The 19,059-nt window shown below is 36.0% G+C and overlaps 1 protein-coding gene and 1 non-coding gene across 15 annotated transcripts in view; one reads left to right on the forward strand and one right to left on the reverse strand.

Moving 5' to 3' along the window:
- The window catches only part of FAM13A (family with sequence similarity 13 member A), a 316,899-nt gene that overhangs the window by 78,818 nt on the left and 219,022 nt on the right, over positions 1-19,059 (forward strand). The window lies entirely within an intron of this gene.
- LOC111773047 (small nucleolar RNA SNORA57) lies at positions 6,718-6,865 on the reverse strand. Its single transcript, XR_002807249.1, has one exon. It is a non-coding gene; the product is annotated as a small nucleolar RNA SNORA57 (small nucleolar RNA).

Consider the following 19,059-nt stretch of genomic DNA (forward strand, 5'->3'; position numbering starts at 1 on the left):
ATATCTAAAACATGGGCTCCACTAGTCTCTTATCTTATTCAGGAGCTCTGTGGAAGTAAAAATTGAAACCCAAATTCTAGAAGAGGTGAAAATGAGTTTGTAAATAGAATGCTTATTTAATAACACTCAGATCCATACCTCATTGCTGACTTAATGGACTGGGCTTGATCTGGCATTTCTGGTAACCTGTTTCAATTAGTCAATCAAGGTATCACATAAGTGATGAGTTTTTATTATAGGTTCTACTAATTAGTATAGTTTTTCAAGTTTTTTTTATTGTGGTGAAATATGCCTAACATAAAATTTATGATTTTAACCATTTTTAAGTATACAGTTCAGTGGCCTTAAATACGCATTCACATAGTTGTGATCTACTAATTGATATATATTTCTATACATCAAATTATATATGGATTTAGAAGTCACTTATGGATATAGAAGTCACTATGTACTAGGTACTTTTCTCATTGAAATAGAGTTAATACAACAGATAGTATTTATTGAGCACTTACTAAGTACTGTACTCTCTCATTTATCTGACTGATTCTGAAGGGGCAGAGGTAGTTTATTTAGTCGTTGAAGTTCCCCTTTCTAGGTCAAGAAAAGTGGATACTTCAACTCCACTGACCGCAGTTAGTCCATAAATATTATAAAGATGGTCAGTGGAAAGCTGGCATTCAAGGATAGTTCTCTCACCATGAACCACTGGAAGACAAGCAAAGGCAATGCTTTCCTTAATAACTGGGGTGAATACATTGTATGGTCAATAGAAGAGGAAGATTTTTTCTAATATGGGGACATCCTCATGAAATGTCAATTTTTTATAGGATAAAAAATTTCAGATACAAAGTGATACTGGCTGTGAAATATGTAATCATAAAAATGGAAGGAAATATACCAATTATACATGCTTGTTTGCTGTTCTGGATGCTAGGCTTCTAGGTTACTCTTAATTACCAGGTTTTCAACATGTACTTCTAGTCACAGGTTTATTAAATTTAGATGATTAGGTAATATTATCATTGTGAAATATTCAAACAATATAGAGGTATATAGACTAAAAATAAAGTATCCTCCATTAGTGCTCCCCATTCCAGCCTCTCCTCCCTAGAGACAAAATCAATAACCCGTGGGTATATATCCCTCTATCCTTCTTTCTGAACTCAGCCATAAATCTATTTTTACATATAAAGGGGAGCATGATGCATATAATGTAAAGCTTGATTGTTTTTATGCTAGCACTGGAACTTTTCATGTCAGAATATTTATATGCCTCATTCTTTTTAACTATTAAATAGTGTGAATTTGCCCTAACTTGTTTAACTTTCCCTCAATTGATGAGCACTGAGGTGGTTGTCGATTTTTTGATGCTAAAACAGAATTGCAGTGAACTTCCTCAGTGTGACTCTTTATCTACATCTGCAACTTTTTCTTTAGGACAGATGACCTGGAAGTGGGATTGCTTGGCTGAAGGGTTTACACATTGCAAAATTAACGTGTGGTACCCTTCATAAGGCTATAACCGTTTATGTTTCCACCATTAGTGTTTGAGTATACCCATTTCCCTGGAACTTTGCTATGCTGAGTGTTATAAAATATTTAAATTCTTGTTGATCAAATGGGAAAAAATGATATTCTAATTCTTTGTGAAGTTAAGTATATTTTTAGATTTTACTGATTGGGGAGCATTAGTATTTGTGTTTCTCTGTATCCTCTGTTCATATTTTGTGCTTTTTATTTTTTATTTTTGACTCTGACTGCTTTGTGGGAGTTCTTTAGGTCTTCTAAAAACTATTTTTTTTGTCTATTATAAAAATTGCAAAACTTTTCTCCTATTCTGTTTGCCTTTTAGCTTTATGGTCCTTTATTATATTAAATTTTAAAAATTTAATTAATGTGTCATCTCTTCCCCTTTTTGTTTATGGGGATTTTTGTCTTGCTTAATAATATTTCTAAATAATTCTTGCTTAATATATTGTCTTGCTTAATGATAATATAAAGGTATTACAATACAATTTTTCTTTTGTCATATAGCTTTTTATGATTAGCTTTTTACTTTAGAATTTACACTTTTGTATATCACATATGGATTCAGTTTTTTTCTTCAAATGGATAGCTAATTGTTATGAAACCATTCATTGAGTACTGTATCTCCTTGCTAATTTACAGTGTAACTCTGTCATGTAATAACTTCCCACACATACATGAGTGTCTGGTTTTTATATGGCTCCTTCCTCTCCTCCTCCATTTTTCTATTACAATTTTTTCTTTCAGAGAAATTTTGGAGTCTCCATGGTAAATGGTGTCTTACTGTGGTCTTGACTTGCATTTCCCTGATGATTAATGAGTTAAATATCTTTTCATGTGGTTTTGAGCCATCTGTATGTCTTTGGAGAAACATCAGTTCAGATCGTCTGTCCATTTGGTAATTGGATTATTTGTCTTTACTATTGAGTTGTAAGAGTCTTTATATATTTTAGATCTAAGTCTCTTATCAAATACAGAATTTGCAGATATTTTCTCCCCTTCTATGAGCTGCCTTTTCATTTTCTTGATTGTGTCCATGTAAGCAGAAAAGTTTTTAATTTTGGTTAAGGCCCATCTGTCTCTTCTTTTGTCGCTTGTGCTTTTGGCGTTGTGTCTAAGAAGGTTTTGCCTAACCCATGAAGATATTTTCTTTTAAGAGCTTTATAGTTTTAACTCTTACATTTAAGTCTATGGTGTTTATTTGGAGTTAATTTTTGTGTGATATAAGGAAGGAGTCCAGCTTCATTTCTTTGTGTGTGGATTTGCAGTTTTCCTAGTACCATTTTTGAAAACACTATTTTTCCCCCCATTGAAGTCAGTTGACTATAGTTGTTAGGGTTTATTTCTGGAATCTCAATTTTATTCCATCTATCTACATATTTATCCTTATGCCAGTACCACACTATTTTAATTCCTGTGACTTTTTAGGAAGTTTTGAAATCAGGAAGTGTCAGTCTTCCAACTTTGTTCTTCTTTTTCAAGATTTTTTTAACTCTTCTAGGTCCCTTGCATTTCCATATGAATTTTAGGATCAGCTTATAAATTTCTGCAAAAAATCTAACTGGTATTCTGGGAGGAATTCTGTTGAATGTCTAGGTCATTTGGAGGAGTCTTGCCATTTTAACAGTACTAAATATTCTAATCTACAAGCATGGGATGCCTTTCTGTTTACTCATATCTTCTTTAATTACTTTCAACAATGTCTTATAGTTTTCAGAGTACAAGTTTCACATTTCTTTTGTTAAATCTATTCTTAATATATATTCTTTTGGATGCTATTCTAAATATAATTGTTTTCTTAATTTCATTTTTAGCTTGTTCATTGCTAGTGCTGACATAGTTTTAATTTGCTTTTATTTTATTATGAATGAAGTTGAGCATCTTCACTTATGTTTAAGGACCATTTGTATTATCTTTCTCTTGATGTGTTTGTTATGTCTTTTGCCTGTTTTCCTGTCAAGTCCTCAAGAGTTTTTTTCCTTGTTGAATATTTATTCATTCTTAGTTTCTTTTTCTCCTTATAAACACATTTAAACGTCTAATTTTCCTCTCAGTATCATTTTGTCACATGACTTTCAATATTATTGTATCACTTCTTGCCATGGGTTGGATTGTCCAAGATACGAGCCTCGAGACAGGTTTCAAGCATGAGTTTTATTGGGCAGTGCTGTTTGGCACCACACCTGTAGGGAGTAGAGGGAGGTAGGATTAGGCTGAAGAAGTTGAACTGTCATATAGTTGTAACAAAGGCCTCACTCACTCCAGGGTTGCTTAGAAGCTGGGATGGCCTTTCACAGATATCCCAAATTGAGTCCAACGAGTTGGTCCGTTTACCCCATTTCCATCTGTTATTGGGGGTGAGCTGTGCCCAGAGAGGTGGTGTAATCGTAGGGGAGGAATTCACCTATGAGCCATTAGCAGGAAACACTCTCAACATCTGGGGTAATGAATACTTCCAGCATGAAAGGGGCATCTAAGTAGCACCCCACAGAGTCTACTACATTTCTATAATAAAGTTATAATAATGCTTTTATAATATACTATGGCACAGTAATAAATTTTTTTCTATGAAAAATTCAGCAAACTTTGGACCATAAGCTGTATATGTTATATATGATTTTTCTAAAGAAATTCGTAATATCCCAGTTTCTAAGGCAAGTAAAAAATCCTTCTAAAGAATGTTATCTTAGAGATTAGCAGGAATTACTTTCCCCAAGTTTTGACAGTTATTAAAATGGATACTGGATTTTCAGTGGTTTGGATAGCATGAATAAGAAAGTTAATCTAGCCCTTGTTCTGCCACCTGGTGGGTTTGATCATCTGCATTATTTATTTTTCTGTTACATTTTCTGTAAAATAGGGCCTACAGAGTTTACTTTGAAGCTCAAGCAAGACCATGAGAGAAAGTCCTGGTGCACAGTATGCAGTTGTTAGAGTAGTGTTGGAATGCATATGTATTTAACTGAACACATTGAAAATTGCACTAAGGGAAAGATCAGGTTTATAGATTCTGCCCATCATACCACTTAATGAACTGGGCTCCTTAGAAACATGAGACAGGAGACATGACTTTCTTCTTACCTCAATTGTCTTAGTTTTCAGTTTATTCTTACATATATTACAAGCTCCTTACAGTATTGAGTTACTTTTTAATATTTAAAGAAAAAATTTTTCTTGTCCAATAAAACTTCTAAGTATAAACCAACTTCTTCAACTTAGTACTTCTATCAGACACAAATCTCGCAGACTTTTCATGTGCCACCAGGAATTGACCCCTCATCTACCTTGAGCATGCTGGATCCTTCTCCTTGGCTGCTGCCTTGCAGCTGGGTTGACCAGCCACCTGCCCAGAGTTCCTGGTTTCTTCCATCACTTTTGGACCCTCTACTAGCATCTGACTTCCTTATGGACTGCAGAGGGGCTGAATAAGGCAACCTGGAAGTCTCGAACAGTTAAGTCCCTCTGAGTGAACCTTGGCAATGGGAAACAGGAGTCAGGGGAAACTAGGTAGGTCCCTTCTTTCTCCCTCCCTTGGAATGCTCAATTCCATGGCTTCTCCTTGCAGCCCATCTGGTCAATTCCAGACTGCCAAATGAAGCATCTGTCAAGCAAGCTGTTATGTGTCTTTGGGGTTCTTTGTAAAATAGCTATGCACACTTTACCTTGTTTCACATCCTTACTTGCCTCCTTTCTTCACCCCATGCTGCCCTGTACCCCTGTTCCAAAATAATACACCAACCTCCTTATCCTCGTCTCAGTCTCTGTTTTCTTAAGAATCTGCTCTAAGGCGCCATGCACCTAAGGATGCAGCAGGCTGTTCCAATACAAGAGGAAAACCTATTTTCTTGAGATAAGATGAGAGTTGTTGTACTTAAAGGATTTTAAAGGGTAATATTGGCCATGCATGATTTTTTTTTTTTTTACATGCTGACTTTGGAACCTAATTTCCTCGTAAACGGCAACTCCACTGTAATTGCTGTAGTTCTCCAGTATTATTATATGACTCCTTTGAATTTGAAGTTTCCTCTGACGGTAAAGTGTTCAAAGCTGAGAATAAGATTAGAAAAACCTAGTTATTTATGTTTATTTAGAGTTAATTAAAAAATTTATTTGTTAAATGACGTTGATGAAGAGACCAGACTCCCTAAGAACCTTTAGCTGAGATTTTTTTTCTTGGTTGGTTGTTAATATTCTTGACACTGCATTAAACCCATTGTGCACACTTAGTGTCTATCATTTAATAACACCAATAACGTCAAAATTTAATCTCCAATAATTAAAACAAATCTGCTAATTGCAACTGATGAGTAAGCCATTTTGATCAAATTTTGGTTTATTTCTTGTTTGCTTTGCCTTTTGTCCATAGATCTGTAAATTAATCCTATCCCTTGACACAAGTGTTTCAGTGCTAATCAATAAGGTAATTGGTAATATTATAGGTATTTCTGAAGCTTAAGGAGGTAAAGCAATTTTAGATTTTGAATAAGACTTCCACATATGCTTCTTTCCAAGATGTTACATCTTTGCTTAATGGCAGCATAAAAAAGGTTTTAAAGCTGCTATTGGGCTCCTTCCCATCTTGCAAAAAAATAACATAGTAAGTTAATGGTACCAAATCACTAACCCATAACCTGTAGTTGCATATCTTTGTGTGCATGAGTGAGTAATTAGGTATTTGGACAACATTAGTAAATATTAGATGAGATCAGCTACATTTGTAGACACAAACAGGATGTGTAACCAGATAAGCCTATAATGTTGCCGTCATCTTATCTGCTGACTGCTACTAAGCAGCTTTGTTTGGTTTGCAGCCCAAATGTTACTTTTGGAAAATTGATAATTTGGATTGAAAAGTGTAGACAGTTGAAATTTTTTAAAATTAAGCCCAGGCTCTAGTCTCACATAGTGATAAATTTGTATAGCCTGTTGGCATGTCTATTTATAAAATGCGAGTTGTTCATTTAATTTTTAGCACAATTGTATTTATTATTGCCATCCTCCATAAACATGTTTTTGGCATATGAAAGCATGGGTGATTGGAAAGTTTGAGCTTTCTCGGCTGAAACCTGTGACAGGCTTTCCACCTATTACTGCATTGTCTGTACTTCTGTGTTATCAATCCCACTGTCACTTGTAACTGTGATAATTGACTTTCCAGTTGCCTGCCTTTTTTTTTTTTTTAATGTGAGCCTATGACCTGAGGCTTGATGATAGAACTGGCAGCCTGGAAGCCGTCAGTACCGAAGACGTGATGCCAAGCGGGCCGGAGCCCTTTCCCTCTGCCTCTCCATGCTACGGGGACCAAGACTGCATGCTCATCTCCACCATGAAAAGGAGGGTGCCTTTTCTAAAAATGAGTATAAGTTTACTTTCTATTACAAAAGTAACATATGTTCATTGTGGAAAAATAAAAGTTTCTTCAAACCACAAAAGCAAAAGTATAAAGATGAAAATGAAAATCGTCCAGACTTCTACCCAGATTCAGTCAGTGTTCACACTTTGGTTTATGTACTTCCACATTCTCTGCATGCTCACATATGTATTTATATTTGTGTTCGATTAAAGATGGGGTAACAACATAGTACTGCTTTATAATCTTTATTTAAAAACTTAATGTCATCTATTATGGCATTTTTCCACACTTGTAAATACAATTCTACATCATTATTTCTGATGACGGCATAGCATTCTGATCTTTTGATCAATATCCTTTTATTTAAGCCATCCCTATAAATGGTGTTTCACAATTTTTTTTCTTGGCAATAATAGTAATAGGTAATATTTATTGAGTGCTTACTAAGTTCCTGGCAATGTTCTAGGTACTTTTCGTTTATTTGCTTATTTTATCCTTAAAGCCCTATGAGGCAGGTACTATTATTATCTCTAGTTTATACAAGAAGAAACTGAAGCACAGAAAGTTGAATTGCTCAAGGTCACATGGCTAGCAAGAGGTTAGCCTCAGGATTCTGAATCCAGACAGCCTGGCTCCTGAGCTCCAAGCTCTTAATCACCCCTATCTGACTGTTTCCCCTGTAAACAGCACTGCAGGGCCTATTCTTGAACATACATTTTTCACACTTCGCTAATTGTTTTCTTTGGATATACTTTTAGAAGTAGACTTGCCTTGTCAAAGAATATTCATATCATCAAATTTTATCTTCATCGAAAGCTTGTCCCAATTCATGCTGTGGACAGCGATCTATGACTGTGTCCCCTTTCTCCACACCTTCTCCAATACTGATGTTATCATTCTTTTTCATATTTGCCAATATAATAAGTGAATGTTAGTTCTTGTAAATTTTTACTTATTAGTGTAGGTTTAACATATCTAAAAGAGTTTTTCCCCCCTATAGTTTTTCTTTTGTTTTATTTTCTTTTTCAGTTTTTCTAAGCTAATGCTCTTTTTTTAAAATTGATTTGTAAAAGTTCCTTTTGTAGTACAACTATTAATCTGTTATATGTTGGAAATACTTCTCACAGTTTATAATTTGAAATTGAACCTCATAATTCTTTTTGCCATAAAGAAGTTTAAAGATGTCATTAATCCTATATATCAATTTGTGTTGTTTCGGTTTGATATCATCCTTAAAAGGCCTTCTGCCTCAAGATTATGAGAGTATTTATTTATATCGTCTCAATATTTTTGCAGTTTAATATTTAAATTTTGAATATATGTGGACATTATTTTAGGAAAGGTATGATATAGGAGTCTAAAAGTTATTAAATGTTATATTTCGTCTTAGCATATATACAGTTTTTTTAGATACCGAATTCTAGTGAAATTTACTTTGGAATAAAGTATAATTTAAAGATTTAATTTTTCACCAAAATAATTAGCCTGCTAACCAAATAGCATCTAGAGAGTAATTCATACTTTGCCAAGTGATTCAAAATGTCACTTTTATCATTATATCAAATTCTTAATATATTCTGGCCTTCTCTGGGCTTTGTCCTACTACCCTGATCTATCTGCTTCTCTGGGGCTAGTAGAAGCTTGAAAAAATAAGTAAAACTGTAAAGTGCACAGTTAAAATCATCCACTAATCCTATTACTTAGAAATAATAACTTTAAATGTTTTATCTGTTTCCTTCCAGCTTTTTTCCCATGTTTATATTCTTTTTAAAAATTTTTATCCATGTTATATTCTGTATACCTTTTTAATCCTGCTTTTTTACAAAACATTAAATTGTAAGTGTTTTCCATGTCGTTTAAATCCTTTAGTTTACATCATTTTTTATTTGCAGAGAGTCAGGACTTTTTATACAGAAGATGACAGACTTGTATATATTAAATTCTGTATGTATACAAAAAGCATATTCTTGAATTATCTATTTCTCATGGTGAATCCATAAGCATAGTTGGTAGTCATACTTTTATGGATTAAAAAACTGAAGTGTACAGAGGATCAGATTTTAGGATTACAGAGCTAAAATAGAATTGATAGCATTTATTTTGGTCTGTTCCAACTGAAACTCTGAAGTAGGCAAGAGAGTAATCATTTGCTTTTTAGAGAGAAAAAAGCCAGATTGATGCAGAAAGATTTCTACGTTATCGTCCCTTAGATTTATTATCAGGTGGACAGAGATATAAGGTTGAACCATATAAAACTGCCATTTTTCTAGTTCAAAATGACCAAATATTGCAGTTTCATATAATTCAATAGTAGGCTCATCTGTTGTTCCTGTTATTATCAGCTAAGAATGAGAGTTTGAATCATGTAAGAAATGAAATACAGATATTGAAGAGGATACTACAGATTCTCCATTAGATGTCTGCTTGTTTTTTCCAGGAGTCCTGGTGGTTTATAATTTTATATGAGCCATGTATGCCGTTCCTCCCAATAGTCTGTGTGAAGGGTAGAGTAAACTTTGTTACTCTGGCTAGTGGTAATAATGATGCTTTAAGCCTTGGTTTTTCAAACAAAAATCATCAGAAAGGATGCTTTTGACTTTGGTCTCCCTCAAGAGATGGCAGTAGATCTGCGACTGGTTGCTCAGCAAATTGATTGCTTGTTTGTAATACAGGAGATTAGCAAACAATAGTTTTGAAAAATATACAGTGTAATTGGCATTTTTTCTTATGTGAAATGTTGACTTTGTTATATTGCAATGAGCAGTGATTTTTTTTCCTAGTAATCCTTGGTCAGTGCGTTTTAGGTCAGTGCTGATGTGAGGAAGGATGAAGGAGCTGGTTTGCAGGTCTTTCTCCCCATCAGTGTGATGTAATGTTTTCAAAATGTGTGAACTGTCCTCTGGAATATACCTCTCTTGAGAATAGCAGGGCTTAGTGGTTGAACATTGCTGACTGGAGCCAGAGTCAAAGATTTCTTATCCTTTTAAAAATGATCCCTGGAGTTCTTCAATCTCTGAGAGTGCAGTGATTAAGCAATCACATCTCCTGGCAGTTAATGATCATCTGGAGAAATCTATGGTCCCATGTAAACTCATGGTCTTTTAAAGCCAGTCAGTTATTTATTAAAGAGAAATGCCCAGCCAGAAGACATCAACACTACTCAGCTAAATACTACTTTAAAGAATGAAATTGCATGTTTCCCTTCAAACATGCTTTCAGAGGACTTCTACATTCATGAGCTTGTTTATTCGTTATGTCAATCGTAGGAAGAGAGCAGGCCAGATGATGTTACTTTACGAAGGCTCATGTGAGGCTCCATGGGGTGCCTGGCAGGTGGGTTATCAAGTTACATAACTAGTATGTAGGACGACTAAGAATAGGATGTCTTTTGATTCCTGGTCTGCTATGTTTTCCACTAGATCATATATTTTCTCAGGGTAATACTGTAGATGTTGTTATTTACTGCACCATACTTTATCTCACCAGCCATGGGTTATTTGTAGGGTTGACCTTCACTGTAGCACTTGCCTGGATGTGGCCCACGTGTGTAGTCATTGTTTAAGTACAACTCTGAAAAATGAAAGACAGCATTTTGAATGAATACTCTTTCTCTTTGGGGTGGGGGTGAAGCAAATGCAGATTCTAATAATTCTGCTTTTCTAATTTTTCATGCCTCTAAAAGAAAATTCAAGTGAAAGCAAAATCGATTTACTCATGGAGTGTGGTTGGTGTCTATAAGACTTCAAACTGAAAACTATTGCCATATGTCTCATTCAAACATAATCTTGAAAATAGCCATCAACCTTTTAAACTCTGCGTCATCATCCAGTGATGACAAGCGGCAAATTTAGGCATATATAAAAAAGTACAAATATATATATTGACGCATTTTTCTTAGCTGTTAACAAAATCCAGTGGCAAATTTATATTCTCAACATTCTAGGTGGGAGTGTGTGTGTACGCTTACATAATAATCTCCAGAATTATTATCTAACACCCCTGTCTCTGCCCTCTGCATATTTTGTGTTGTCTGTTATTTTCTCTCATGAGGTTACTATAGAGACTCAGTCTTAAAGGAGCAGAATTCTACTGCTTCCTCTGTTGTTAACCAGCTTTATGACTTTCAGCAAGTCACTAAATTTTTCTAATGCTCTACCTGCTACCAGATGATAAATGAATTTCTTTTCAGCATTAAGATTTTATTATGTGATTTTAGTTTTCTATAATTTTTAGTTATTTATTTGATAAGCTTATTAATTTGCCAGATATTTTTTGAACACATTTTATATGCCAGCAGGCAGTGTGCCAGATGTTGGCTGCACAACATGGTTCATGCCCTCAGGGGACACATACACTATGGGGTAAGGGGAGGTTCCTTAAATAATCACTGAATTACAGTTGTGATACATGTTGCAATAGGGTTGATAATAGAGATCCTGGTCATGTGAATATGAGTGTGGATGCCAGAGAAGTGGCTTGTGCTTCATTCACACTTAGCTGACTCAGACCGTGCTCTCCTTTTTAACGCATTCCGCGTACCCGAAGTTCTCTTCATCTCTTCTCTGGCTGGTCTTGACAACTTCTGAACTGGTGTTCCTTTTTGCTGTTACCTACTTCAATCTCAATCCACACTGTTACTAAAATTCCCTATTTAAAACATGTCAGATCATATCTTTCTCTCTTGCTTCTAAGATCTCCACTCAAGGATATTTCTTTTCTCTATCATGACCTTCAAAGCCTTAAATGATTTGGTCCATAATTTCTTGTGTAGCCTCATCTCTTCTGCTACTTCCCAAGAGCTGTCCCTCAGGGATCTCAAGATAGGCAACTGTAATTAGATTAGAGGGAAACCATGGGGCAGAGCTGGAGTTCAGCAGTCACTCGTTCTAATTTACTTCTTGAAGAAAAAATGGACAAACTCTCCAAGAACAGTGGCATCCTGAGGAACGTCACAACCAAGTGATTGGAAAAGAGAGTTGGACAGATCAGAGGAGTATAAGCTGGTGTAGCATCACCAAAGCCAAAGGGCGTGGAATTTCAAGAAAGGGTGAACTATGGAGAGGGATCAGGGAGAAGGAGACTGAGAAAAGTATCCAGGATTCGGAGATGCAGAGATCATTCAAATCAATAATCGCAGGCACATAATGAAATTTTTTACTGTTTCTAAAAGAACAGTCTTCCGAATAACACTCATTAAGAATATATTATGAGAAGGATTATGTTACATGAGGAAAAAATAACTCTACCTCTGGGATTAGAAAAGAAACCTGTGTTTTTAGAGTTAGTACTCATTTAAGATGTATCAATATAAATTGTGGCTGACTCCATTTTTAAGCTTAAATTCTCAACTTTTTACCGTCACATACAGCCTTTGATAAATATTTCATACTGCCTCTGAGTTTTCCATGAGAACAAAAGGGGTAAAAATGAAGGTAGATTTGTTTACTGGTTTAGATTCCCAAAACAGAATGTAAATGAATGAGGATTTAATTTTTTATGAGTTCTATAGAATCTGTGATTGAATAAGATGTTTGCTATGTACGTGGTTGAAATATTTTTGTGTTAGATTGGACTCAAGTAGAGGGTTAAATCACTTTGGTTTCTAAAGATTTAACTGTTGCAACTAGAAATAACAGAGAGCCCATTCATGATCAAAGACTAATAGGGTATTTAAAGGCAAACTGGTCACGTGGTATTTTGTTCTCCTTGATGTTGCTAATAAGCAAAAATTTATCCCTCCTAATGAGCCTAGATAGTTGCCTTGAAGGGTCATGGGAACAATTTTGTGATAAATCAAGATGTGATAAGACTTATGATTCAGGTTTTATATGATTTTATATAGAAAGACAGTATAGCCAGACTATCTTGGTTTAAATTTGCTCCATTACTTTCTAAGAGTTTAAACTTGGCTCCTTACTTTCGAAGAATTTGGGGCAGGTTATTTAACCTTTCATTTATTTATCTATGAAATAAGGGTGTTAATGTTAGCTATCTTATATAGTGGTTGTTAATATATGAACATATATGTGTGTATGAGTATATATATTTATATAATATATGTAAATCTTAGCATGGTTCCTGGAACCTACTAATATTGTATATTATTATAGTTTATTGATTTTCTAGAAAAGCAGATCCTCTTTGGTTTGTAAATTTACCCATCATGGAGCTTCAGGTCAGTGACAGTGTTAGAGCAGCAAATTTGTTAACGTAGGAAACGAGTCTGCGTCTTGGAAGAGAGAGAGAAGTCCAGGGGCATGTTAAAATTTACGCACTATTATTTCCTAGATGTAATTATGTTGTTTATTCCTGGTATAAAATAAAGTAATTTCCACGAGGATGGATTAATCTGGGGAATTAATTCTCGCTTGTAGATGTACTTTTAAACACAGATGACAAACACTCTTTGCATTTATTTCAATGTATTGCTTTTCCAGACCTTTGTTTTCATCTTCCCATAGACTTTCCCAGGTCTAAAACTCGCTTGCTTTTTGGCAACCCCACACCACATTATATCAAACGTTAAAATGCACCCACAACCCGTACTAATTATAATTTAAGAATTGATTTCTGTTGAGCTGTAATTGAATAATTGATATGATTTTATGTTTTAGGCATTTAAATATTTACCAATTTTAACCTTGCAGTGTTTTGGGAGTGTTTTTTGTATTTTGGAATCCTGAGATCTCAAACACTTTCATTGTCTCATGAAAACTCAGCAACCCTAGGTTCTCTCTAATGGATAAAATGGCCCTCATCCAAATATAATTATCTTAGAGAAACCAAGGTGACCCGGTTAAATAGTAGTTCATCTTCATCTCTTCCCTGACTTCACCTTCTTGATGCTGTGGGTACATATCCTAGTTCTCTTTCTATAGGAACAGCTTTGTCCAAAGAAATGAAAGGCAGCACTAGTGCTTTGCTTATTAGGAGAGTTCATGTGCACCTTGAGACATGGCAGGTTAGATTAAGTTAAGCGAAGGTACTGATAATCTTGGATGTGCAAAGCCCGGTACGCAATGTTTAGCTTGAGTTTTGCGCTATACCATACAGTCTGGCTATTGAGGGTGGTCCTGGTCCTGGAGATGATGCTGTGACCTGGAGTGATAGTGGTGGAGGTGGAGTGCTGAGCAGATCTGAAAGTGTTTTGGGCACTTGAAATCAGGTGGAAGAGATCGCTGGGGGAGAGAGTGAAATGGGATAGAGAAGAAGGTCCAGGCCCCAAATCCCTGTTGCTGGCTCTGCCCTTTCTCCCTTGTTCCGCCATGTGCCTTGTGGTCATTTTTGCTTGTCCTAAAATCTGACTTGTTCCCCTCACCCACCCTCCCCACCTCCCGTCAACCCTCCTATTTCTGCCATTCTCTTGTTCAGGCAGAATTGATACGCTCCTTTCTCAACAATCCTCATAATAAAAATCAGTATCTGGTTCTGTTGACTATTCCTTTATAGTGGCTTTCAAATTCTAAATCTTTTAAGGTTTTCCTCCCATCACCCTATTCCCGACTCTCATCCTCTTCTCTAACTTATTACAATAACTTACCAATTGAAGTCTCTGCCTTGTGACTCTTCCCTCTATGAGCCATAGTAATATATGAAATAGTACTTTGCATTTGTGTAGCACATTCTAATTTTAAAGTGCTTTCATTTCTATTTAATTTGATTCTCATAAAAAGACTTTACTCCCCCTGCTCTGATGAGGAAACTGTGGCAGTGGAGGGCTATGTCTTGCCCACATCATAGACTAGTAAGTGGTTGAGCAGAAGTCTGGCCCAGGGCCTTAGATTCCACTTCCAGTGCTCCTCGTGTTGTATTGCAACCATTTCTGCAACACCAATATTAATCCACCTGAAATGCAATCTTTGTCCCATCACTTCTCTACTCAAAGCCTGATACCACCTAGGAAAAAATTTCACTCTGGCAGGCAAGGCTTTCCCCAGACAGGCTTGGCTTCCACCCCACTTTCTGTCCTTCTGTCCCTGCCTTGAACCTCCACTCAATGTAAACTGTCCCTTTATGTTCCCACTTGCATGGATTGTTCACACCTTTATTCCAATCAAGGGTGCCCTTATTTTCCCATTCCTGCCTTCTGCCTGAACCTTCCTATGAGCTTATCTGCAAGCCAGGCTGTTTCCCAGCATCCTCCAGGAAGCTTCTCCTGGCTGCTCCTACCCATGAGCTCTCCATCCCGTTTTAGAAAGCAATCTAGGGGCTGGAATTAAGGCCTGGGCTGGAGTCGCATCTTTGCCACTTAAAAACTATGCCACACCGCTAAGTCATTTAACTTTTCTGATCCACCATCTCTCCTATATTTAACATAGAAATTATGAAAATTACAGCAAAGACTTGTCATAAGGATAAAATCTAATGGGCTAAAGTGGAAAGGATGTATCTTTAATGTTAGTTACTACTGTCACTAGTAACGTAATTATATGACCTCCTTGGAACATCTTTTATATTGATGACATTTAATTTCCTCACAAATATGCATATACTCTTAGTTAAATTGTGTGCTCCTTTGATGGAAGAGGCTGGTTGTACTGCTTTATGTGACCCAAAAGTCCCTAACAATGTTATAGGGATTTATGTTGAATGAATAAATAATAGTTTGAGGATGCAGAGCTAAAATAAATGCCACTTGATTCTTGGGAAAAAAATAAGGCAATTATTTAACACTTAGGTCCTGGAGTTTAAATACCCATTATGCTGGATAAGGTGAAAAGTTCAGGAATATGAAGTAAGAAATATGAAAAAAAAAAATGGGAGAAAAGGGGTCACAGGAATAAAACCTTCAAAATACTTTTGGAAGTTAAGTCAGTGATTCCCTTGCTATTAAGAAAGAACAGTGTATATCCTCTCGTGCCTGTAGGGCAGAAAAAAAGATTGAAAATAACTTCCAAGTGTTCTAAACTCAAAACAAAATGTTTCATTGTGGAGTAAGTAATTACTGTATCCCCATTTTATCAAAACTCGAGTCTAGGTCAGGGCCAAGAGGACGTTTGAAAGCTCTTTTTCAAAGACTCAATTTTACCTTGCTACCCATCCCAGTATTTTTATACTTGCTCTTTTGGGAAACAATGATTGCCTGCCCCTCGCTCCCTCAATTGTTGAGAACATAAGTGGTACAAAGTTGAAACTTTAGAGAGCTGTGTTCTGTATGAGCCAAGCAGAGGAAGAGAATTTCTTAACCAGATGATGACCTTTGTTTGCAAGTGGGTGATGTGGCCAAGAGTTGAGTGAAATTTTAATAACTGGGGTATTTGGGGCCCTGATGCTGGTGCTTTGTATCAGAGAAAATGCAAATAGTCCTTATTACCTGCCCTTCTTGGCCGTTGGACCCAGCCAGCCTCCCACCTTGAGTCAACACACCTTTAGTCAATAAGCATGGGCATTATGGCAGGTCTCCTGTGGAAAGGAATAAACAGGAAAAGTAAGTATGCAGTGGACTGTAATTGTGAAAAGTAAATACACACACCACCATGGCCTCTGTCACTCAGCCAGTCCCCTCCCTGTGGCAGCGCTAGGCCCTGTTTAGGGACGGGTGATACTGGAAAAAACATGCATAAAACTCCTGATAACAACTAAGTATCAACTGATTTACGATCTCCAAAAGGATTTCCCTTCCCTCCCCTCCCCTCGCTACCCACCCCTTGCCCACAGTGGGAATAACTGGTTGTTGATCAGAGTTTGGTTTATTTTCTTTTCCCCTAAAATTATGATAGTATAATGCCTGTCCCACTGAATTTTCTTCCTGTTGTTCTTTGCTATGTTGTAAGTCAGATGGAAATACCTCTCATTCCTGTGATGAGCAAAGATAAGACACACCGCTTATGCATCATCTGCAGTGGGCTTGCACTATGAATTAAGATAAATATGAAGACCCTGACAATATTTGTAGCTGACCCTCTCGGATAGTTAAAATGTTGAAGATGGGACTTACTAATGAAAACTCTAATAGAAGAATTTGGTGTATTGTGTCTAAACTTGAGATGATCACATATGAAATACTGGTGGTATTGGGGAAGCTCCCATTAAAAAAAAATCACATAAGAGTACAATTTTGGAAGGGAATGGGATTGTTCATTCACTGACCTTTTTATTGAGCACGTCCTGTGCCTCTGGCACCGTACTATGCACCAGATATACAGTGGATGCACCAGAGAGACGTGCTCCCAGCCCTTAATGAACTTATGCTTTTGTGGAAAGAGACAGACAAGAACACTATATAAATAAATAACAGCAATAATAATCACACCTAACACTTAGTGTTTATTAGGTGTCAGGCACTTTTCTAAACAAATTACATATGTTAACTCATTTAATCCTAACAACAACCCTATAAATTAGGTAAGGTTATCCCAGATTTACAAATGAAGCAATAGACACACATAGGTTAAGTAATTTATACACAATGTCATGCAACTAGTAACATAAAGAGCCAACACTGGAACTTGGTTACAGGCTTGTTGACTTCTACACTCTAATTACAAAACATAACAAGGGCCCTGGAGTGAAAAACAAGGCATTGAGTTAGGGAATACTAAAGAGAAAGGATGCTAATTTTCTACCAGGTTACATGTTAGATTCTACTTTAGTGACTGGAGTGTTTCATTTTGCATATATTTGAGCTATGCCAGTGGTGCTTAATTCAATATAACATTTCTGATTAACTTTATAAGAATTTTTTATTGTCGTTCATTGGAAGAAGCACTAATGTGATTCCTTTTAATGTAGAATAACAGGATGGACTAAATAATGAATATTGTAGTGGAATATCAGGGATTCAACTTTCATTTAACTTATATCCCAGAATTAATAAAGTAGATAATAAATGAGATGAAAAAATAGTTTTCTGTGGGCCATATTTAGCTATAGCCCAGCCTCTAGGCAGAAAGATTAACCATGGTCCCCTTAATGCTGTAATTTCTTGACTGTAGCAGTAAAAGCCCAGAGGGAGAGGAGACAGGTGAAAACTTCACTTTTGCTTTGTTTTGTTTTGGTGCCAACGCTTAGCCTAGCACACGATGTCCAACACGCAGTAAGCCCTCAGTGTGTACTTGTTGAATGAACGAATATGAGGGTTAAATTTTGTTTCTTATACTCTAGGAAAAGGAAGGTGGGACGTAGCCAACGAGAGTCTAATGTTTAATTATTTTGGGAAAAGCAATTACCCAGAATTAATCTGTACTATACTAATAATCTATTTAATTACAATTTAATAAATAGGAATTCAGTTTGGAAACCATGTTAGTAGTCAAAGTATATGAAAGGTCTTCAAACTGTTCCTCAAAAAAGTAAAAATAGGACTACTATATGATCTAGCAATCCCACTTCTGGGTATTTATCCAAAGGAATTGATTATCCAAAGCAGGGTCTCAAACGTTTGCACACTCACATTTATAGCATTATGCACAATAGCCTAGAGGTAGAAACAGCCCACGTGTCCTTCCATGGATGAATAAACAAAATGTATTATATACGTACAGGGAATATTATTCAGCTTTAAAAGCTACAACATGGATGAACCTGGAGAACATTATGCTAAGTGAAATAAGCTATTCACAAAAAAGACAAATACTGTCTGATTCCATTTATATGAGGTATCTCTTCAAATTCGTAGAAACAAATTCATAGAAACAAAAGGTAGAATGTGTGGTTGGGAGGTGAGAGAAAAGGAAAGTTGTTGTTTAATGGCTGTAGAATTTATGTTTTGTAAGATGAAAATGTTCTGGAGAACAACTTGACAACAATGTAAATATACTTAACAATATTGAACACTACACTTAAAAATGGTTAAGATGGTAAATTTTATGTTCTGAGGTTTTTTAACACAATTTTTTAAAGTCTTTTACGTAAAATAGTTTCGCCTATATTCAGCTTCCTTTTCTGTGTTTCGGGTAGCCACAAAATTTGAACATTTTTTCTTCCTTCCTAATGATCTGAGTGAATTGCTTTTACTTTGCACTCTGCCCCAATGTCTGACCCGCATAACGTAGAGAGGAACATTTCGTTTAATTGAGAGAGGAATTTACTCTTTTTGATAGAGGAACATTCTGGGGTTATAGAAGCATTGTGTGCCCAGGGAGCAAACCCAGAGTCTACTTCCCATCACCTTGTAGTCCATGACTCATCAGCAGGTGATTTTCCTTTCTCTGTTTCTCCCCCAGTGAAAGGCACTGTTT

Source organism: Equus caballus, chromosome 3 (genome assembly GCF_041296265.1).
Source record: "Equus caballus isolate H_3958 breed thoroughbred chromosome 3, TB-T2T, whole genome shotgun sequence".
Lineage (NCBI taxonomy): Eukaryota > Metazoa > Chordata > Mammalia > Perissodactyla > Equidae > Equus > Equus caballus.